Genomic DNA, 16,790 nt, shown 5'->3' with positions numbered 1-16,790 from the left:
TTGAGTAGCAAGGATATAATTGAAATTAAAACGTGAAGTGAAAGATAAGGCTGAGAAGTTAATTTAAGACGACCCGAAATATATTGTGAAATCTGTGAAGATGAGGAATCGTGTGGAGCAAGTGGGTCGGGCCAGTTACCGCGATCGCGCATGCGTATGCGGCGCAAGTGCTGCTGCACATGCGTATTGATCACCAATCGTATCGAGCGCGCATGCGTATTTACCGGCAGTCGCTAGTAGCGCGCATGCGTATGCGCCGCCCGTCGCTGCGTCTGGCGTTTTTTGCCGCAGTAGCAGCGGTTGCGAGCGAGCGGCGCGGGCCGAAGAAACGAACGAATTCATGACCTTACCCACAGTTTAACTATGCAGTCCTGTCAGCTCCACAGAAAGTAAGTGTCCGTCTGGCGTTGCTTGGTGGCCGATTTTTTCCGCCGCCTCCCGGAGGCTATCAGATTTTAGTTTAATTATTGAGGTGGCGTCGGACACTTAACAAAAGAGGGGCGGGCGCCCGGGCAACCAAACCTACTAGCGGAAGTCTCGCCTCCTACCAGGTGCCTTATTGGTCCGTTTCGCCCTCAATAGGCGGGGCGTTGATGTAGGACCGGACCTCCCATTGGTCAGGTGCTTCTGTCGATCACGCCAGCTGCTTCTTTATTTCCGGCAGGGAGTTGGGCTCGGGAGCTCAGTGGGTTTTTTTTCTGCTTTTTCTCTCACAAAAGTGTCTCCGAATTAATTTTTATGATCGGAGGGGATTTTGTTTTAAAATAATGCCGTAAATGATGCAAAGCAAACGCCGCCGGCCTTGTCGTCTGGAGGTTGCAGCCTTGGCAGAGAATATTTAAGAGTAAGAATCCACCAGTTGTGTCTATTTAACTTTCCTAAATGTCTGAAATTTTCTCTCGAGTTCATACCCAGAATTTATTTATTTTTTGGTGTTTGTAACTCCTTGCGGTGAGATTGGTGCCAATGGCAAACTCGCTACTATGTCATTTTTATTTTTTATCATGCCGAAAATTGCCCAAGAAGTGCTAAAGTTAACTTTAAAAAAAATAAACTTTTTGAGCTTTTTTTTATAAAAGCAATGAGAGACTAAATTCATTTTAACATGTAGTCTCTAAGGCGTCAGTCTGGCTTTGTGTGTGTGTGTGAATTTTTTTCTCTCAGATGTCAAGCCTTTTCTTTAATACATTCATATACAAGGGCAGCTTCAAAGAATGCTATTTAAAATGCAGTATTTCAAGGGGAGGGCTGTTGTCCGTTCTGCAAATCTTCATTAAACCAGAGCCGTCTGCCCGTGTCACATGAAGATTAATGTGGGGAGAGGGAGGACAGGCAGAGAAAGAGTGGGGGAGTTGGCGGGGGTGGGGGGTGGTGGTGGTTGGAAATCGCTGCTTGATTTGAATTGCCAGCCCCTTTTCATCTCGGATCATGAGGGATTGTGGTGTTAGGCGGTGGCATAACCTTGTGGCTGATGCACGGTTTAATCAGTCGAGGCAATCTGCAATCTTTACAGTACGCCATTGTTACAAAGGCATTTCCCCTTCTCGTACTGTTTTTAAAACCAGTTTATCTTGAATTGATTAGCCGGGAATCCAGCGTGACTAATCATTTGCGCAGGACGGCAGCAGTTGTCATTAGATATCCCCCCACCTCCCCTCTTCACCACCCACTGTATCCCCAGAGAATAACAATTAATATTGGTCGTGCGACGTTATTGCACTTCCACTGTGTGGTCCCCCCTTTTTTTTCAGCTGCGCATTCTCAAGGAGAGTAAAACACAAGGAAATGAGACTATGTGGGGCGAATTAAAGAGCTGGGGTTATTTTTCTTTTTTTGGGCGGGCGTGGAATCATTAATATGAGCATGAAGTTCCTGAAGAAGCTGCTCATTGTGAGCAGATGGAGACTGTGTTATCTCTTGCAGGAGAGATAAGAGAATGGATTGCTGGCCTGTTTCTGAACCTTGATTTTAATGAGTCGGTTGCTAGGCAAATTACATCTCGATCAGTTTAATCCTCAAGATGTCGTTTACACTTTGTGACGCCGGGTAACGCAGGCAACTTGTTCACATTTAAGCCTTTCTATACGGCAATTGCGAGACCTTCAGATGTCCAAACTATGTACTTAAAATTTAAACTGTAATATGGTTTTTCAATGGACGGTCTAAGTGTTTTGGTTGACTTGTCCTATAATTATGTTGACGTTTGGAAAAAAAAATTCTTGCACTAAAACTACTTTTTCTAACTGCTTGCACATTTAACTAATTGGGATAATTAAAGCGAGAGGACAGTAATTTTCTAGGGAGTCAGATTTACGTAAATGTTTTCTGATTGTTCCCATGTGGCTGTCTTTTTTCAAAAAAAGAACCCTGATATTTAAACATTGGTTTTGGGTTTTTAAACTCATTTAATGTTGTACATCTATATTTTCTTCTTTGTATGATAGGGTATAATTTATTCCCAAAACACCTGTTTAGCTTCAAACTTTCATTACATCACTGAAGGGGTGTTTATTTGGGGTTGGGCTTTTAAAATAAACTGAATAAACAGAAGTGCTTGAAAATTTTGATCTATGCCGGAGGCTGATGGTTTTCCAGGCATAGGTTGGAAAAACCTATGCCAACTATGTTGTATCGCTTACTAGTTAAAAGTCTAATGTTGCTGCAGCAGCATTTCCAGTTCCTGGAAAGGTAATGGAGCAAAGTGAGCTGTAAATTTTGAACACACCAGTCATCTCCCAGAATTTCAGTGCAAAAAAGATAATGGCTGTTGACAATTTACTAATTCTCCCAGCTATTCTCAGCAATGCCTCAAGGAAGAGGATGATGTGACAAGATGTACTTAGTTTGCCAACGCATCATCATTATATTGAGATTTGATTATACAGTGGTCACATCCTGCTGCCTCTTGTGAATTAAAGTTACTACTGATAGGATGCCAGAATTTTGTGATTCCGCCTGGAATTGGAAGCCACCGTTTATAACTAGTTTACAGGTTTGACACTTGGGGCCTGAAGTTGGGAATGCCTGGGCAGCAAACCATTCTGAGCCTATTGGTTATATGCTACTTTCAAAAACTAACTCCACCTTCTTTAAAAGGAGGATTGGTCATATTGACTTGACTTCCTTCTCTCCCATTTGCCTTGCCTCAGAATGGTGAGGAAGGGGAATGCTGAATTTGGAATAATGCACTATAATGTCTTGCTGGTCTGGCACTGATCCAACTTTTTTTTTTCCCCGTACTTGGCCTTTACAAATTCTATGTCAACCGTAATGCATATCCTAAGCCATCCCTTGGGAAAGTTGTCACTTATTAAGATTCTTCTTGATAGAAAGGTGCTTAATCTGGCATCCTAGCCAGGAGGTTGATCTAACTAATTTAAAAGTGAGTTTGAGGCTAGTATTTATGATTTGAGTTTTGTTACTGTGCCCTCCCTGGACCTGTTATCAAGTTGAATCTAGATAAATGCCAGTTTTGAGATGTTGCAACTCAAACCCTAATTCAGGCCCTGTTTACGCATTACTGATTGAAAGCATTCTCCTTTCTATTTCTTCCCTTGTATCTTATTTAGAAGGTGCTCAGCTATTGATTATTGCTTAGTGCAATGTCCCAACCTCTCAGCCTATTTGATCTCTTCCTTCTAGGTTACTAACTCCCATTGTAGCATTTGGGTATTGCCTAATTGAGTTAGTGTCTAGCCCTCAACTATGCATATCTTGGCTTCTGATCTGACCAAGTTATTGTTTTGTCATTGTACTATTGGGCAGTTTGAGCTGGGGATTTGGGGGAGGTCGGTGGTGTGGGGAAGGAAATGAAGCCAATTATGATCCTGTCCACTCAACACTTGCTTGAGCAGGGGTCATTGGATAGCAATCAGGCACTGCAGCACTGTTATTCCCTGTCTGCTTCCCTAGCTCAAAGGCATTGAAACCACTATGACACCAGGCAGAAGAGAAATGGAACGTTCAGCCTAATGGACATGCTTCACATGACCCCCTCCTCCATTTATCTCTCATTCCTCCCCCTGACTTTGGTGTGCCTCATAATTTTAAAGACCTCCATTTGGTCGCCCCCTTAGCCTTTGCTTTTCCAGAGAAGAACCCCAAGTTATTCAATCTTTCTTGCTAGTTTAATCTCTATTTTGGTATCATTCACATGAATCTTTTTCAAATACCACTGAGTCATGAGAGAAGCCTTTATTTCCTTCACTTAATTTGTCGCTTTCCACGTTGTCCGACCAGAGTTTAGTCATGAATATGGACATGTTTCTGACATTTAATATAACATTAGAGCAGCTGCAGGGGCCTCCTGCTCAACTACAAACTGATTTTTAACCACTATACCACAATCTGAGAAATGAAGGTGGTCTTGATTGATTGCTTGGCTTATATAAAAGTCAATTTTCAAGTTATTTGAAACTTCCACCTAAGCAGTGGTGGGGGGTGGAAATAAACTTGCACTCTCTGCTTTAGCCTGTTTAATCCTCCTGAAAACCTATTAAAACACTCCATATTGCAAATAAATCTTTCTCACAGTGGAATTTTTTCTGCTTGGGTCAGGAGCCTTGCATCCTGAGAGTGCATAAAAAGTGATTTAGTACACCAGACATTCTATACTTGGATTATGTAGTTGTTAATAATTAACCAATGTTTCAGATTAAAATGTAGAAATCATAACTGGGTTCCCATACCTTTTCAAATATGCTGAGAGTTGAAGTCAGGAGCATTGGGCTTAATTTGTCACTGTTCAAAATGTGGGGCACGAGCCTAGGGTATTCAGAGAGAGACCAATGCATTCAGAAAAAAAGTGTCATCTGTGAATTGCTCGAAGTTGAAGGGAAGTGAAAGGGATGAAGGAGCATATCTTCATATCAATGTCCTGGCACTGGAATGGGGGAGGGGGTTGGGCTGCACATCTGGGTAGATTAGTGTCTGCAGCCTTCCAACTCATCCCTCTGCAGGCCCCCAGATCTAAAATTATTAAATTCGTGCAATTTTTTTTTGGAGTAGAAAATGTCTAAGAAATGCTTATTTAAACAATGTTTGTACAAATTGTACAACCATTGCTCATTTTGATTCAGCAGTCAATGTACTGCGACCTTTCAGTGTTTGAGAACATTTATTGTACCTTATTTGAAATAATTTGCTGTATTGGCTACTGGTGGCATCTTCCAGCAACAAGTTTCATTTGTTTTTTGTGTAACTTAATAAAATTGTGGTTCAAAAAAACTATAACCCCCTCCACTGCGTGCGCACACACACACACACACACCCACCCCCCCCCCCCGCCACCCACCACCAAACAGTGTAGCACTATACCAGCTGTCTGCTGAAAGATCTTTGCAGTTCCAGGTCCTAATTCCAAAATGGTAGCTCTGCCCACTCTTTAATCATGATCTCCTGATCCTTGCTGGAATTTGTGTACTTGTATGTAGGATTTAATTTGGCTGTGCCCAACTGCACATTCCATCTACCCCACCTCAAAGAACCCATTCTAGAATGGCTTGCCTATGAGGACCATCTAAGTACATGGAAAGGATCAACACCTTGTTACCAGAGATCCCTGGCTGCCCTTGGGATTACCCTAACTGTGTGTGGGTGTGTTGTTCAGTGGTCATGGCATCAGATCATCTGCTTTTAGCAGGCTTAATGCTCCTTTGTTTAAATGCAGATCTGTATACATCTTTGGAAAAGTCCTTTTTGCAAGTACATAAACACCTGAGAGCTTTAGGTTTATAGAATTAGCAAGTGATTTATTGCCAACAGTATCTTGTATTTAAAATAGCATCTTTAACGTAGTAAACTGTCCCGAGATGCTTCACAGGAGCGTTATAAAACAAAATTTGATACTTGACTACATAAGTTGATATTAGGTTGGGTGCCCAAGAGCTTGGACAAATAGGTTGGTTTTTAAGGTGAGTCTTAAAGGAGCAGGGAGATTCCAGAGATTAGTCAAAATTGGTACTTCATCTGCAGGTTGCAGTATTTGGGCAGCAAAATCCTACTGCATGTTGTAATTGGCATGATTTTTAGGATGCCAAATCACTTGTCCTACCCAAACTGCACTAGGGTTAAGCAGAGTGCAGATTCGTAAGAAAGGGCCTCAAATATCTGTAGAACCCTAGATGCTGCTGTGAATAGCAGTACAGGAAAATGGGTGGAGAGCTGGTATTAACACAGCTTGCCTTTGTTAGATGTGCTGCAATATTAAGAATTTCTGTTGCGTTTTACAAGCAAGGGCAGGTTGGTTGCCACTGACAACTTGGTGCAAATCCAGGCTAATGTTTAATTACCTATAATTAACTGCTAGCACAAACTGTAGTTGTAATTATGCAAAACAAATGGCAAACTAAAATAAATACATTGCACTTCATGGAGTAAAGTCCCCAGGGTCTAGCTTGATCTCATTCCATAAACAGCTATTCAAGTTTTTGAAGAAATTAATGGAAAACCATTATAGGATGCCATAATTCCTGACTCTGTAATGGCAGTTACTGAAACCCAATTTTTGACTGAACAGACATACAGGGAGTTGGGGGTTAAAAGGAAAGTTGTAATTCTGAAATGACATCATTTTGAAGGACTCATCAGAAACACAAACCATATTTTCACTTTTCTGATTCTGTCAAATGTGTTTTCAACATTTTAAAAATATTGTGTGATTGTTCTGTGAGCGTTCCAATCGGTATTTTCCTCGCCAAAATGAAAGATCTTGCGAAAAGTGAGTGTAATAGGTAGTTGTGGTAATTGCAACTATCCCTAATAAGCACCTGCCCACAAGCTGATTTAAATGGCCCATTGGCATAGGCAGTGGATGTCTAAAAGGACATTATCGGCCATTCAAGCCAGTTTCTTTTCGTGTAGCAAGTTATGGTCTGAAATGCACTACCTGAAAGGGTGGTGGAAACAGATTCCATAGTAAGTTTAAAAATGAAATTGGATAAATACTTAAAGGAAAAAAAAGAGTGGGACAATTTGAATAGCTCTTTCAAGAGCCAACACAGGCATGATGGGGCTGAATGATGTCCTGTGCTGTATAATTCTATTATTTTCTGGTGACTTAGTGTTGAACATCAGGTTTACACATTTTTGAAAAAGTAGGTCATGAGTTTATCCTTGCTGGATAAGGTAAGTAATTAGCCATTGTCCACAAAGGATCGTTGGCATCCCTCCATTGGGTAATTAACCTGAAGCTGATTTTGAAACAGCCTACCAGACCTTTAACAATTTGCTGTTGCCACCAAGCTAAGCCTTTGGAGATTTTGTTGTTTGGTCTCCATTATGGAAACACATGCAATAGAATTCTGTTTTGCTGTGTACAGTTGATTCAGGAACTCACCTCTAACTTCTCACTAGTAATGCTCACAGGAAAAATAAAATAGCTTCTCCATAAAAACAAGGTTAAACTAGTGATTTGTGGTTTTAATTTTTCAGTCATGGAAAATAATACAACTTTGTATACAATCTCTACTGTTGGCCTGAAATTTGTTGCTTTAGTATTAGTTTAATTCTATATTCCACTCCACATTTTTCTGCAGGTTTACACCTGTATTAAGTTGACAGTATTTTTTTGTGATTTATAATGGCAGGCAGGTCCAACTTGGCCTAAAATATGGCTTACCCACTCACTACGTGAAGTAGGTTACTCTGTTCCAAATTGATGTCTATAAACCTGGCTTATCTGAAATTAGGTCATGCGCTGGTGCTGTTTTGAATGCATGGTGGTTTTTTTCCTGAATGGGACCTTGTGATTAAATCACCCAGTGCTGGTGAACACACCTTTCGCCTTTTATTTCTGTTATTTGCTCTCTAGAGGCATAACCAAGGAGTATAGATTGTAGTGTGAATTGTGAAGCCGAATTCACTGAGAACAGGACCTGGGTTTAAATTGTTGCAAAACAGGCTAGTTTTACCCTAATGATGTGCTACAATAGTAATCTAGCTCCACACCAGAGGAACTGCAGGTTCAGACATTAGGTGCGTGTGCTTGGCTTAAGAGCCAATGGTGCAAAGTTACTATCTGTGGGATTATAAATGCCTCCAAGTCAGATGTCTACCACCCCGCACCCCCCTGCCCAAACACAAATATAACAACAATGTACTGCATATGACCATTTCGCCTGGGATAGCCAATAACCACTTTAATCTAGACGGATTTGAGTATTGAGAATGTTATGGAACTTAATTAAGAATGTGGCATTTGTGAAGGAGGATGGTGTGGGGAAATAGATATACCATAAGGAGATGTAGAAGAACATAACCCCAGGAGCTGTTCACTTGATTTGAACGCGTTGTTCCCAGTGAGTTATATTGAACCTTATCCCCTCAAGCTTTGAATAACTGATGAACATTTCAAAGTCACTATTTCTGATAACATCCATGGCAAATGGGGCTAATTGTTGGAGGCCTGGTTTTCATCTATATATTAATTGAGAACGCAGGTGAAATGTAATATAACACCTGATAAATATATCCAAAGTAGTGGAATATTCCATCACTTTCACCCTGGGATGTCTTCCTGATTTTAAATTCATCATGCAAAGTAGCATGAGCTCCAGCTCAATGAACCAGTGCTTGTCTGTTCCCCAGGTACTGAACTGATTTGAAAAGTACATTTCTGTACGTTAGTGGAATGTCATCCATCCTCTGCAGAATGGAATGCAAATGATGGGATGATGTATGTATAGTGCTGTATCATGCCCACAGCACCTCTATTGATGACAAGACCATTAATCTGATGGATGGTTCAGGATGCGCATATGTTTTAGTTTTTGGCCCCCTCCACTTGTTTACTGATGAGTTCAAAACCAACCAGGTCTCCCCGATGTCATGTCAATTTGTGCAAATTTTATTTCTCGTTTTGAGGGAGGGGTTGGAAAAGAGGTGGGAGCAAAGCAAATGGGGAAAATTGGATGACTTCTCATTTGAGTGAATGACCCGTCAGTTAAATTGGAAAAATTGGCATGTGATGGCGCCGGTGTGATAGCATAATGAATGTCAGGAGCAAAACTGCAGGAACGCTGGCAACTTGTACAGCCTTAGAGCACAATATGCAGGAGAAATCGAAATCCCGGATGTATGTAGCAGCTTTATTTCTGAGCAAAACAATGTCAAATACTATTTTCACACACTCAATCAAAATTTGCTGCAAAAGCAAGGCTGTGTTTAACTCGAGTGAGGCAGAAGACTATAAATCTCTTCATAGACTTTTGAAATGGCAACTAATGTATTTCTTCAGGCAAGTTTTTTATTTTGCTGTGACCTGAAAATTTGAACAGCCTGGGAATGCAGCAGTTAAGGTTTGAGAGGCTCAGTGATAATTGTAGATTCTATGGGTGATGATCTGAGGCTGAACTCTATAGCTATCTATATATGTAAGCACTTCTCAGGCCACCAGATGAAGGCAACCCAACAATAGGGAGTGGGACTAATGTCACAACTAAAAGATTATTTGTGGCAGTGAATTTTTCTTTTCATCTTTTCCCTCATGGCAGCCGGTTGACCACCATGTTGTAGATCTGGCAGTATAGTTTGTATGTGCAGCACCTTTTTTGTGTCCATTGCCCAAGTGATTTATGATCCATCAGCAAGAGGCAATATTTAGAGGGACTTAATTAAAGGCTTCTGTTCTCCTTTCTTTATTCAATCCTCCCTGCTGCCTTGTCACCATCCATTGGAATGCTACACATCAGTTTAGTTAAGAATTGATAGCAAGAGTATTCAATTAGTTATTTATAGTATCTCCCATGGCATTTTAGAAGTTAGTGCATGTGGTCCACTGTAGTGGTTGCAAGGTGACTGCTCAAAAAAAATGTTTTAATCAATGTGCTCCCATTATCTGAAACCGTTACGTGCTGTTACAAAACAGTTTGGTCCTGCCCCTGGCATTTTATGTTGGAACCTCCCCTCGCCCATCTTCCAAAGGAAAGCTGTTGGTCTTGTACAAGTCAAGCCCTTGGGTAGGAAGGAAAAGGTAGGTGTACCGATCTTGTCCTGTTGGCTGTGTTTACATTGAGCCCCTGTGTATATCAATAAACATGTGACCCTCAGTCCCTATTTCTGATGAGGTCTGACTGTATAATGTTTGCTGCATAATATCAGTCAAATCTAAACAGGATATCAGCAGTACCTATAAATCAATATGACCCAAATTTGGTTGAAACGCAATCTTGATTAGACAACACTAGCTGTGTGCAGAACAAATTGAGGCTTCCCAATAATGGACCAAGTGACTCAACAAGTTTCCTATGTGCTGGTGTCAGACATTCTCTCTCTTTCCAAATAAAAACCTCTTCCAAAATTAGTGAAATCTAAACCACCAACTTTATCATCAGATATTGCAGATTTAAGTAATGATTTCAAATTGTAACTTGAGGTCCGAGCACCAAGAGGATAATAGCTGCCTGCTCAAATCAAACTTCAGAAATGAAAACCCACAAATTCTACAAGACACTGATTAATGCTGAGGATTCTTTATAATACCAAGTGTTAGATTGGTACGTTTGTACAAATTCCTGCATTAATTTATCTTAACCTACAGCTTAAGGCTGCATAGCATACTTGTCCATGGCTATTTTTACCCCCATTCTCCCTCTACAAAAGACCAAAGCTTGATGAAGAGATTATATTTTGAATTTTCAGTTGTATTAATGATATCCAAATTTGAATTTTATGAACAGAATCCCAGCATTGTTATGGCCCAGCAGGAAGACACTCGGCCCATCATGTCTGCACCGCCTCTCTGAAAGTTCAGCTTAGTTAGTGCCAATCTGCTGCCTTCTCCCTGTAAGGGTAACGGTGCGCAATCCTCCTCTTCAGAAAACAGTCTAATTCTGTTTTGAATGACTCAATTAAATCCTGCCTCCTCCACACTCCCAGGCAGTGCACCTGAACCCCAACCACTTCTCCAATCCAACCCTACACTGGCTGGAACCACTCTTGTGAATCTCTTCCGCACCCGCTCCAATGCCCTTGCATTCCCCCACCCCGCAAAGTGTGGCTCCCAGAACTGGCTGTAACGCTCCAGCTAAAGTCGAGCCAGTGACACATGCAAATTCAACACAGCCTCTCTATTCCTATGCTCCATGCCCCGATCAGTAAAGTCTGGGATACTGGATGCTTCATTAACTGTGCTTTCAATCTGTCCTGCCACCCCCCAATGACCAATTCAAACCCACCATGTGTCTCTGCTCCTTTAGAGTTGTTGCCATTATTTTATATTGTCTAATATGATATCCAAATTTCAATTCGATTTGGTTTTAGTAAACTTTATCTCAACTATTCACTAGAGCGGCAGTTCATCAATCCAGTCCTAAGCCACTTGCGCTCTGCTGCTATTCGAAGCACCCAGTACAGAAATGCATCGCATGTAGGAGACGAATTTGCTCTCAAGTTACAGCTATACCCATTTCTCATTACTTCTACACATCATTGAATTGAAACTGAGCAGATTAACCTTTTTGAGTACTAAATATCTTTTGAAATTAGCACGTTTGTTAACTGCTATGATTTTTCAGTCTACCATTTTGAAATTGGCCCCCTTGCACCCCAAGTCTCTCATTCTACTTGTGCTGGCTGTAATATTGGGCAATCTCAAACTTGCAACAGTATTGAAAGTAATTTTGCTGGTTGAATTGCAATGTACCATTTACATTATTGAAGATGGGTCACCAGCTGTGTGACAGTTCAGCTTTTAAAATGTTGCATACGCCAGTTGATTCCCATCTGTACTCTAATCTCCCAGAGTTCATGTTGGCCTGATTCCAAAGTTATTAAGCTTATTTTGTTTCCTTTGCTGCATTGTTATGACAGTGAGCTTTGTTCTTTGGCATGTTGCACACGTATTTTCATTTCAGAATTTGAAACCAAAGTGATGTGTTAAAAGTATTACATTTTGGGTGCTGCAGGATGTTTAACAAATTTCGTAATCCTCTGAAAAATGGGTCAGCTCCATGAGGTACACTTGATCTTTCAAGTTTGAAGTGAATGCTGTTAGCATGGCAGGTGAGTAGAAAATATACCAGTCCAGCAGGCTTTGTTCAAACGTAGATGATAGGAAGGTCATTGTCAGTGAGGTTGAAGCCCTTTTTTCTTAAACTAGATATAAGGAAGGTAGTCTTTTGTAATACAATGATTTTCAAAATGGATAAGGCTGCAAAGAAAATGTTTAGCCTGGGCTATATAAGGTTCATTGTAATTAAATGTAGAATGCATAGTTTAAGTTAGATGAAATAGTGTAGATTTGAGATCTTCAAGCCAACCCATCATTCTTCCTCCTAACAAAATGAGGAAAAACTACTTCATCCTTTTTTTCTATTCATTCATGGGATGTGGGCTTTGCTGGCTGGTTCAGCATTTATTGCCCATCCCTAGTTTCCTTTGAGAAGGTGGTGGTGAGCTGCTGCCTTGAACCGCTGCAGTCCATGTAGTGTAGGTACACCCACAGTGCTGTTAGGGAGGGAGTTCCAGGATTTGACCCAGCAACAGTGAAGGAATGGTGATATATTTCCAAGTCAGGATAGTGTGTGACTTGGAGGGGAACTTCTAAGTGGTGGTGTTCTCATCTATCTGCTGCCCTTGTCATTCTAGATGGTAGTGGTCATGGGTTTGGAAGGTGCTGTACCAAGAGCCTTGGTGAATTCCTGCAGTGCATATTGCAGATGGTATACACTGCTGCTTCTGTGTGTCAGTGGTGGAGGGAGTGAATGTTTCTGAATGTGGTGCCACTCAACCAGGGTGTTTTGTCCTGGACAGTGTCAAACATCTTGTGTTGTAGGTGCTGCACTCATCCAGGCAAGCAGGGAGTATTTCATTACACTCCTGGCTTGTGCCTTGTAGATGGAATGGTGCTGAACATTGTGCAATCATCAGGGAACACCCCCACTTCTGACCTTTTATAATGGAAGGAAGGTCATTGATGAAGCAGCTGAAGATGGTTGGGCCAAGGACAATACCCTGAGGAATTCTTGCAGTGATGCCCTGGAGCTGAGATAACTGACCTCCAACGACCATAACTGTCTCCCTTTGTGCTAGATATGACTCAAACCAGCAGAGAATTTTCCCCCTGATTGCCATTGATTCCAATTTTGCTAGGGCTCCTTGGTGGCACACTCTGTCAAATGCTGCCTTGATGTCAAGAGCAGTCACTCTCGCACTGTTGATGACCCCTTCCATTACTTAATTGATGAGGGAGAGTAGACTAATGGGACGGTAATTGGCCGAGTTGGCTGTGTCCTGCTTTTTCTGTACAGGACGTACCTAGAAAATTTTCCACCTAGTTGGGTTGATGCCAGTTGTAACTGTATTGGAACAGCTTGGCTAGGGGCACTGCAAGTTCTGGAGCACAAGTTTTCAGTACTATTGCCGGAATATTGTCAGGGCCCATAGCCTTTGCAGTATCCAGTGCCTGCAGCTGTTTCTTGATATCACGTGAAGTGAATCGAACTGGTTGATGACTGGCATCTGTGATGCTGGAGACCTCTGGAGGTGGATCTTCCATTCAGCACTTCTGGCTGAAGATTGTTGTGAATGCTATGGCCTTATCTTTTGTGCTGATGTGCTGCGCTCCTCCACCATTGAGGATGGAGGTATTTGTGGAGCCGCTGCCTCCAATGAGTTGTTTAATTGTCTACCACCATTCACGACTGGAAATGGCAGGATTGCAGAGTTTAGACCTGATCTGTTGGCTGTGGGATCGCTTAGCCCTGTCTATTGCTACTTATGCTGTTTGGCATGCACATAGTCCTGTGTTATAGCTTCACCAGGTTGACACCTCATTTTTAGGTATGCCTGGTGCTGCTCCTGGCATGGCCTCCTGCACTCTTCATTGAACCAGTATTGATCCCCTGGCTTGATAATGGTAGAGTGGGGGATATGCCAGGCCATGAGGTTACAAATTGTGTTCGAGTACAATTCTGCTGCTGACCCACAGCGCCTCATGGATGCTCAGTGTTGAGTTGTTCTGTTCGAAATCCTGTTTAACATGGTGGTAGTGCCACAAAACACAATGAAGGGTATCCTCAATGTCCATGCGGGACTTCATCTGCACAACAAGTGTGGTGGTCACTCCTACCGATACTGTCATGGACAGATGCATCCGCAGCAGGCAGGTTGGTGAGGATGAGGTCAATAATGTTTTTCCCTCTTGTTGGTTCTCTCACCACCTGCCACAGTTCCAGCCTAGCAGCTATGTCATTTAGGGTTCGGTCAGTAGTGGTGCTACCGAGCCACTCTTGGTGATGGACATTGAAGTCCCCCACCCAGAGTACATTCTGTGCCCTTGCCACCCTCAGTGCTTCCTCCAAGTGGCGTTCAACATGAAAGAGCACTGATTCATCAGTGGGGGGAGGGTGATACATGGTAGTCAGAAGGTTCCCTTGCCCACGTTTGTCCTGATGACATGGGACTTCATGGGGTCGTTGTTGAGGACTCCCAGGGCAACTCCCTCCCGACTGTATACCATTTGTGCCGCCACCTCTGCTGGGTCTGTCCTGCCGGCCCTGCCTACCCAGGAATAATGGTGGTGGTGGTGGTGGTGTTTGGGACATGGTGGTGTCTGGTGGTATCTGCAAGGTATGATTCCGTGAGGATGACTATGTCAGGCTGTTGCTTGACTAGCCCCCAGATGTTAGTAAGGAGGACTTTGCAGGGTCGACAGGGCTGAGGTTGACATTGTCGTTTCCGGTTGATGCTGGGTGGTCCGTCAGATTCCATTCCTTTCTTTTTTGAGACTTTGTAGCAGTTTGATACAACTGAGTGGCTTGCTAGGCCATTTCCGAGGGCATTTAAAGAGTCAACCACATTGCTGTGGGTCTGGAGTCACATGTAGACCAGACTGGGTAAGGATGGCAGATTCCCTTCCCTAAAGGACATTAGTGAGCCAGATGGGATTTTACAAAAATATAATTCCAGATTTTTTTTAATTGAATTCACATTCCACCATCTGCCGTGGCAGGATTTGAAACCGGATCCCCAGGGCATTACCCTGGGTCTCTGGGTTAATCATCTAGCAATAATACCACTATGCCATTGCCTCCCCCCAGTAGACTGTTAAATAGACCTCAGTTGTGACCATTTGGCTCAGGCAGAAGTTCGAGGTCTGCTGCAGATGGAGTTTCAGGCAGAAGAGGAGAAAGGACAAGCACTGTAACCAACAACTATCTCTCCTTTCCCTGCTTTTTTTCTCTCTCCTCCAAAGAACAGACCGGAAGTGTCCAGACTAGAATGAGATTTTATTTCACTCTAATATATACGTGACCCTGACATGGTCGTCTCTATTGTCCCATTCCTAGGTGTCCTCTGAAGGACTTTTCTCTTGAATCACTGAAGTCCTTGTGACAATGGCGCTACAACAAACTGTGGCTCAGTGGGTAGCACTTTCAGCTCTCGAGTCAGAAGGCCCTGTTGCAGAGGCCAGAGCTCATAATCTAGGCTGACACTTGCAAAGCTGAGGAAGTGCTGCTGTGTTTTTGGTGATATGTGGCCTTGTCTGCCCACTCATTTGGATGTAAAAGATCCAGTGGCACGATTTCAAAGAAGAGCAGGGATGTTATCCTTGGGACAATATGTAACGATTAACTCAGCTCAAAATGAGCAGATTATCTGGTTGTCATCACATTACTGTTTGTGGAAGCTGCCAAGATTCTCTTCAACAATAAGTTAGAGCATTTCTTACAGCTAATTCAGTACTTTTTTTAAAAGTGCTTTGGGATGTCCTGAGGTTTTGCAAGGCACGATCTAAACGCAAGTGTTCTTCCCCCTGTCTTTAGAGAATTCTAGGTTTATGAACAAGAATCTTCAGTTTCTAGAATTTAAAAGTACTCTTTGTGGGGATGTGGAAGAGGAGGGATGCAAGTGGCTAACTTTTTTTGTCCCATATGAACAAGAGCAGGCCATCTGACACCACCACCACCACCCCCCCCCCCCCCCCCCAAATCCCCCCAATGTCTTGAATCATTGGAGTGGAGTTTGTTGCTTTTACATGAGCTGCAGAGATGAAAATAGAAAGTCATACCTGGCCTTTGGGCCACAATTTGAAGATGGCTTTGAGAAGTATGTTCCCTCCTTTGGGGTGGGATGATGACACAGGCTAGAGGGGAGGAAAGAAGAAAGTCAGGAGGGAGAATAGTTGTGTTGAAAAATGCAGAGACAATTTTTTTTAAAAAAGTAACTGCTTGCAAAGATCCCCAGTGGTTAAGGCAGTGAGTAATTGGGTCATTCATACTCAGAAGGTCCCATGGTCACATTTCATATTGAGTTATTGTGTGCATGTGGATTGGGCTGTTCCCAGCTGTTGGTATCTTGATGCCTCTGGGCCTTGGAACCCATGTGAGAAAAGGCCACTTGGTCAGGAAGTTCCCAGCAGAAAGACCAACATTTAACGAAGAGGGAAAAGTTGTTGGCAAAAAGGAGGAAGAAGAGAAATGCTGCTTCTGTTGGTATACTAATAAATTTCCAATAAAACTTTACCTGGAGTTACTTGACCTGCCCCTGGAAGTTTGATTTGGAGGATTGTAATTACTTTGTGTACATCTGAAGTGTAACTTGAATTAATGAACAAACTCCTCTTTTTGGAGGCCTGTTGGAATAGAAAGTTAAATCAAAGTTTTATTGATATTTCTGGTTGTGCAAGTTAAGAGATCCAACAATGTAATGACTTTCAACTGACCAAAAGATAATTAATCTCTGTTTGATACTTCTACCAGTCACCTCCCAGGTCAGACTCAAAATTGTTGAGGCTATCATATTCTGCATCATTTCTGCTGATGGTTTGGTGCTTATTGTCTAGTCTTTTT

At 42.3% G+C, this 16,790-nt stretch overlaps 1 protein-coding gene across 2 annotated transcripts in view; it reads left to right on the top strand.

Moving 5' to 3' along the window:
- Window positions 1–274: 274 nt before the first annotated feature.
- fam222ba (family with sequence similarity 222 member Ba) overlaps window positions 275–16,790 on the top strand; it is a 57,290-nt gene continuing 40,774 nt past the window's right edge. The window contains exon 1 of one of the 2 annotated variants that reach the window (XM_041196917.1): window positions 275–389. The gene's annotated coding sequence lies outside the window, so the exon portion shown is untranslated. Of the gene's footprint in view, window positions 390–669; window positions 845–16,790 lie in introns of those variants that run through there. The other variant, XM_041196918.1, reaches the window with a different exon arrangement.

Source organism: Carcharodon carcharias, chromosome 10 (genome assembly GCF_017639515.1).
Source record: "Carcharodon carcharias isolate sCarCar2 chromosome 10, sCarCar2.pri, whole genome shotgun sequence".
Lineage (NCBI taxonomy): Eukaryota > Metazoa > Chordata > Chondrichthyes > Lamniformes > Lamnidae > Carcharodon > Carcharodon carcharias.
This window is presented reverse-complemented; position numbering and strand designations above follow the sequence as displayed.